Genomic DNA, 7000 nt, shown 5'->3' on the forward strand with positions numbered 1-7000 from the left:
GAGGGACGAATGGAGACGTGTCGTCTTCAGCGATGAGAGTCGCTTCTGCCTTAGTGCCAATGATGGTCGTATGCGTGTTTGGCGCCGTGCAGGTGAGCGCCACAATCAGGACTGCATACGACCGAGGCACACAGGGCCAACACCCGGCATCATGGTGTGGGGAGCGATCTCCTACACTGGCCGTACACCACTGGTGATCGTCGAGGGGACACTGAATAGTGCACGGTACATCCAAACCGTCATCGAACCCATCGTTCGACCATTCCTAGACCGGCAAGGGAACTTGCTGTTCCAACAGGACAATGCACGTCCGCATGTATCCCGTGCCACCCAACGTGCTCTAGAAGGTGTAAGGCAACTACCCTGGCCAGCAAGATCTCCGGATCTGTCCCCCATTGAGCATGTTTGGGACTGGATGAAGCGTCGTCTCACGCGGTCTGCACGTCCAGCACGAACGCTGGTCCAACTGAGGCGCCAGGTGGAAATGGCATGGCAAGCCGTTCCACAGGACTACATCCAGCATCTCTACGATCGTCTCCATGGGAGAATAGCAGCCTGCATTGCTGCGAAAGGTGGATATACACTGTACTAGTGCCGACATTGTGCATGCTCTGTTGCCTGTGTCTATGTGCCTGTGGTTCTGTCAGTGTGATCATGTGATGTATCTGACCCCAGGAATGTGTCAATAAAGTTTCCCCTTCCTGGGACAATGAATTCACGGTGTTCTTATTTCAATTTCCAGGAGTGTACATTGGAATCCATCTGATGCCTGTGCACAGCGATCGGTGAATATACAGATTTTAAGAAGGACAGAAATGAGTCCCAAAAATCCGGAATTTATCGAAGACCTACATTTGGACTGTAACATAGCTATCATCGGTGCTAAAATACAAAAAGGAGTAGAATCAGAACAGGTACAAAAGATGCATATAAAGCAGTTATGCTAATCCGTATGAGTGGGAAGCTTTCGGCAACATGTGGTTATCAGAAGAGTCATAGTGGTCCAACAAGTCACAGCATGAACTAGTGACAAATGACAGGAGCCTTTGCGTGGCAGAAACACAAATGACTCCGTTGCTTATAAGCAGCGCAGACGGCATGAATATACGTCTTCCAGAACGCGAACTGCCCTCTATCGTTATGTCTAGGAATAAGTTACGTGATGTTAAGGTGTTGTGGCAGTCATATATACATCATAGGGAAACCTAACAGAAGGTTGAGGTACCACGAATTTCCACTGTCTTGACATTTTTGTACAGGATCACAACGTTCGAAGGTGGCTAGAACTTATATGTGAACTGCTTTCCTTTTGATATGTTTGAAGAAAAGCTATCCTTGAGATGCTAAGAAATGAAGCGACGCATGTAGCTTAATTTCCAGAACACAAGAACAATAATTTGAGCGTTCATCGGGCTTCATTAACTGAAGCTGTAGAAAGGGGTTTTTGCAATATTTGGAATGATACGAGGGTAATCCCAAAAGTAAGGTCTCCTATTTTTTTTATAAGTGCATAGACCTGCTTATTTCAACAATGGTTTACACCAGTTTACAGCTTGAACATTTAGCTATTTTTCGACATAATCACCATTTCTGTCGATGCATTTTTGTAGACGCTGTGGCAGTTTTTGTATGACCATGTCATACCAGCTCGCCACCATGCTGTTCAGAAATTATGAACCTCTTCTTTCACCTCGTCGTCGGAGCTGAATCGCTTTCCGGCCGTATGTTCTTTTAGCCTAGGGAACAGGTGATCGTTACTGGACGCCAAGCCAGGACTATAGGGTGGGTGGGTCAATATGTTACACTGAAACTGTCGCAGGAGAGCAACGGTTTGTCGAGCGATGTGTGGGCGATCCTTGTCATGGAGAATGTGTACGTCCTTGCTCAACATTCCTCTTCTCCGGTTCTGAACTGCCCGTTTGAGTTTTTCAGAGTCTCACAGTACCTGTCAGCGGTAATTGTGGTCCCAGTGGGCATAAAGTCGACCAACAATACCCCTTTCCGATCCCAAAAAACGGTTGTCATGACTTTACCGGCAGAGTGTGTTTGTTTGAATTTCCGCGGCTTTGGCGAAGAAGGATGCCGCCACTGGCGTGATCGTTGCTTGGTCTCAGGTGTAAAGTGGTAGGCCCATGTTTCGTCACCCGTGACAATTGAGTCCAGGAAGTTGTCCTGTTCGACTGCAAGGCGATGAAGAAATGCGCGGGAAGCATCAACTCGTTGCCGCATGTGGTCCTCAGTCAGCATGCCTGGCACCCATCTTGCGCAGACCTTCCGGCAGTTCAGTGTTTCCGTTAAAATTTTGGGAGCGGTGCTTCGGGAAACCTCAGGAACCAAGGTGCAGAGATCATCCCGGCTCATCCGCCGATCTTCACGCAAGCTTTGCTCAACCTTAAACACTGTCTCCTGAGAAAGTGACGATCTCTCGCTCCTTTGTTCGTCGTGAATTTCGGTCCGACCAGCTGCAAACTCTCTACACCACTTACGAACTTTTTTGACATCCATGCACGACTCACCATACGCTTCCGTCGATTGGCGATAGCTTTCAATCGGCGCAGTGCCCTTTGCGTTCAAAAACCGATTAACTGCTCGCAATTCGCACTTGGCGCTAACATCCAACGGGAGCTCCATTCTCAACGGCTGCCAAGCCAAGACTGAGCGCCTCAGCGCGGCGTGCGCATGTTTACACACAGCGCGTGAGGCACTCTTCGTAACAGTGTGACCAACTGCCACACAGAGTTCTGTACTTATAAAAAATGGGAGACCTTACGTTTGGGATTACCCTCGTATGTGGAAGGATTTCGGGTAAATGTCATCTGATGAGTATTTTATGAACGATTAAAGCACTCCGTCTTCAGGCCACAAGTGGCCCATCGGGACCATCCGACCGCCGTGTCATCCTCAGATGAGGATGCGGATAGGAAAGGGCGTGTGGTCAGCACACCACTCTCCCGGTCGTTATGATGGTTTTCTTTGACCGGAGCCGCTACTATTCGGTCGAGTAACTCCTCATTTGGCATCACGAGGCTGAGTGCGCCCCGAAAAATTGCAACAGCGCATGGCGGTCCGGATGGTCACCCATCCAAGTGCCGGCCACGCCCGACAGCGCTTAACTTCGGTGATCTGACGGGAACCGGTGTACCCACTGTGGCAAGGCCGTTGCCTTATGAACGATTAGGATTTCTATAATTCTGTATAGCCAGCTTAAGTCTTACTTTTTTCAGTGTGTAGTAAACAGCTTGGCGACCTTCATTAATATTTATAGCTGCTTTCACAACTCGCGGTCGGGAGATGGGACCATATTGTACGTATGGCATCAGAATGATCTGAAAGCTCATATTTAAAAATATGAGGTATCCCAGAGTCCCTAATATTATGAAACAATTATCTTTCGGGCTGCATGACAGAGGAAGAGCCTAAGACTTTATAAGTGGAAGATAGATACAATTCTCTCTACGTGGAAGCCAGATGGAGACGTGTACGAAACATACACACACGTGTGTAACAGTGACGAATTGTTGCCGAACACCTGCCTCCTAACAACGTAAATAGATCCAAACGCCCGTGTAAGTGATGAAGCCGTTAGACTTTGAGAAATGGTTGCCAAAAAGTAGCAGGCTGGTCATCTAGATGGTAAATCCACTGACACGCAGGGCGTTTCTTCGATTCGTTCGACAGTGTATCATTGCTGTCGTCCGCGCACGGGCCGTCCCTTATCTCGAATTTATGCATCGTGTATTGGTACTCGTGTAAAACTTATTTTTCGAGACGATTGTCTGGATACGTCTGCGTGCAGATGTTGCAGTTCGTGACCCCCGAATCGAAGAACAAGCGAGTCTCCTCTTTATAGCGTCGTGATTTACCATAAGTCGCAGCCACGAGCCGTATGAACAACAAGACATTGTCTACGTGCTGTCCAGCAGTGCGTAGGAAGGAGCAGAGACACCGGTACGGTAGTTCGTAGTCGGCCGGGAGGCGGAAGAAAAATAATCCGGAGAAGAAAGAATGGCGGCGAGAGACGTACGTCTGGAATAAATTTCCCCACTGCAACTAATGCATATATTTCGCGCCTCATAAAAATATATTTTGCCACCGCGGGTGCATGTCGAGGGGGCGATAGTGATCTGCGGCAATGCGTCAGCTGGACGCCAGGGATTCCCCGTGGCGCGCGTCGCCCACGCCGCGGAGAGTGTTGCGATTTATCGACCGCGGACGACTGCAATCTGTTGCGGTCGAATGGCGGCAGTCACGGTGAAATTCACGCGCGCGCTGTGCTGCGGTACCGACCGCGCCGCTTCCGTCGACTTTATAGGATCGATATGCACCTCGACAAGTTGGGCCATCGCTGCTGCGCGGTCCGCGGCAGCGCACTTTATAGAGACGATCGGCGGTCGATATCTGCCGGCAGACAAGGTGCGCCGACAGCTCTGCCGGGTGCGTTGCGTTTCGTTTCGTTTCACAGCGCGTCGTGCGATACGAATATCGTGTATTCGAGCGTTGAGGGGCAACATCTTGATTCCTGGCTGTGCGGAAAATTTGTATCTCTTCTTTCTATTTGTTTTCAGCCTACAGAACGAAACCTCACAGTTTCAAAACGAGAGAGAGCGAGTGGAAAAAATGAATCTGCTGAGAGAAAACGAAGACACCAGAGGTAGACTAAGTTGTCACACTTGATCTGTCGTATGTGTTTCAGAGATACCTACACTGCTCCTCACTTTTCTGTCTATATCTTTATGGTTAATCCGCAGTTCAGACTTAGGTGTTTGGCGGAGGGTACACAGAAAAACTTTGTCTATTTCTCTACAGATTTATGTATGCATATATTGAATGTAAAATTCATATGTATGTTGTGACCAGGTACGTAATTATTGATTTTAGACACTGTGGAATAATTAAAAGTGTTTGCTGATGAAACTGACAGGTTACAGAAAGAGATAAGTAAAGTATAGCAGTGTATGAATCTTCAGTTTTCAGAATATAAAAATTAAAGGTTTTTATCGATTCCTTTCATTTTTACAATGCTTAAGGCTTTTTCACTAAACCCCTCCTGATCATTTAGATAAAAATAAAATAAAGGAATAGTTGCATAGGTAGTTGTGACTATGCATTGCTCTCTACATGGATCGCCACATTTCTTTTGAATTATTTTAGCACGTTCCTGGATACAACATACTTGTGCAGTTGCCAAGACGAGGTAAGTTGTCAGTCGCGTGCAGGAGTACTGCAGTATGATTGTTAGGAGACGTTAGAGAACATTTTAAAAAATTGCAGTCAGATACTAGAGAACTGATTCTTCATTATTTACAGGAAGAGTAATTAATTTCTGTTTTCGTTCTCTATCAGAATTCTGACATGTCGGAGTAAGGGTATTCACAATACAGGTTATACGGCTACATATCAGAGTTTATGATAACGATAGTAAAGTTTCACTAGACTGCCATGCAATTTTAGGAAAAAAATTATAGCTAACGTTAATATTGTCAGGGATAGAATTTTGCACGTGTTTCACCAGGCTAATACAATTACAATTTTTGATAGTTTAAAACTTTCAACAAATACAATTTTTGAAAATGAACTTTCAGTCTTTTAAGGGCATTGTATGATTGTAAATCGTAATTCCAAGTACGCTGGTAAGTTTCATTGTTTTTAATTTACACGGCTGGTCCCGGCGGAGGTTCGAGTCATCCCTTGGGCATGGGTGTGTGTGTTTGTCCTTAAGATAATTTAGGTTAAGCGGTGTGTAAGCTTAGGGACTGATGACCTTAGCAGTTAGGTCCCATAACATTCCACACACATTTGAACATTTTTATTTTTATTTTACAATAGGCCTATTTCGGCAGAATTGCTTTCATGAGGTTATCCGTTAGTAAAGAGTACGTAATTTGGTACACTATTTATGATATTATGGGTAATTATTAAATGAATTCCATTATTATACATTTGTACGTACGTCTGATTATTTTGACATCCATGCAATATCGGTAGTTCTGTCCCTGTCTATTTGCTGTCATTTACTTTCCGTTGGTGTTATTGTAGTAATAATGGTTGGTTATCACATTATCCGACTGATTACTTTATGTAGTTGACAGATTATATTCTTTGTATCGGTATTTCCGTGAAAGCTTGTTTGACAAATAATCCAGCGATGTTATATGGTGACAGTGGCTTGTCAATAAAAACCTGTTCTTTGTTCATCTTCTCCAAAATACTTTTGTATGGTGATTACTGTTTACGTTGCTCGTAAGTGTAATGACAAGGTGTTCAATTGAATCGACAATGTTTAAAAATCTGTGATTCATCGCATAATGGAAATCTAACAGACAATTTTTACCCTAACGTGGGGGCCAAACACTTATTATTGTCCAGGTTGAATTACCACTTTTCGTACTATGCAGATGTCTACATTGTTTTCATTTTCCACTGATGTGTTGACTTCGCTAGGCGTTTCATCTTGGTTAGATGGAACTATCAGGTGGAGGCAGGGGGTTCAACGTTATTGATGGTCACCTCCTGATGCGTCCGGCCCCGGTAGCTGAGTGGTCAGAGCGACTGAATGCCACTCCGAAGGTCCCGGGTTCGATTCCCGGCTGGGTCGGAGATTTTCTCCGCTCAGGGACTGGGTGTTGTGTTGTCCTAATCATCATCATTTCAAGCCCATCGACGCGCAGGTCGCCGAAGTGGCGTCAAGTCGAAAGACGTGCACCAGGCGAACGGTCTACCCGACGGGAGGCCTTAGCCACACGGCATTTCATTTTCACCTCCTGATGCAACATGTGCTCCAGGATCAGTTGTGGCTTCACAGGGCGCCCACTGCGTACTGAGTCACAGAGTCACTGGTGACTTGTCTATCTCTGCGTATCATTTTCTAGCAGTGAACCGCTTAGTTGTTGACCGTCATAAACTGTTGTGTCTATCAAGGGACGAGATTGTATTCATACTGCTGTCGTTCTAGGCGCTTCAGTCCGGAACCGCGCGACTGCCACGGTCGCAGGTTCGAATC

General features: G+C 46.0%; 1 pseudogene; it reads right to left on the reverse strand.

The window, feature by feature from the left end:
• Positions 1-3046: 3046 nt before the first annotated feature.
• LOC126237580 (5S ribosomal RNA) lies at positions 3047-3164 on the reverse strand (annotated as a pseudogene).
• Positions 3165-7000: the final 3836 nt, after the last annotated feature.

The sequence above is a fragment of the Schistocerca nitens genome, chromosome 2 (assembly GCF_023898315.1).
Source record: "Schistocerca nitens isolate TAMUIC-IGC-003100 chromosome 2, iqSchNite1.1, whole genome shotgun sequence".
NCBI classification, from domain to species: domain Eukaryota; kingdom Metazoa; phylum Arthropoda; class Insecta; order Orthoptera; family Acrididae; genus Schistocerca; species Schistocerca nitens.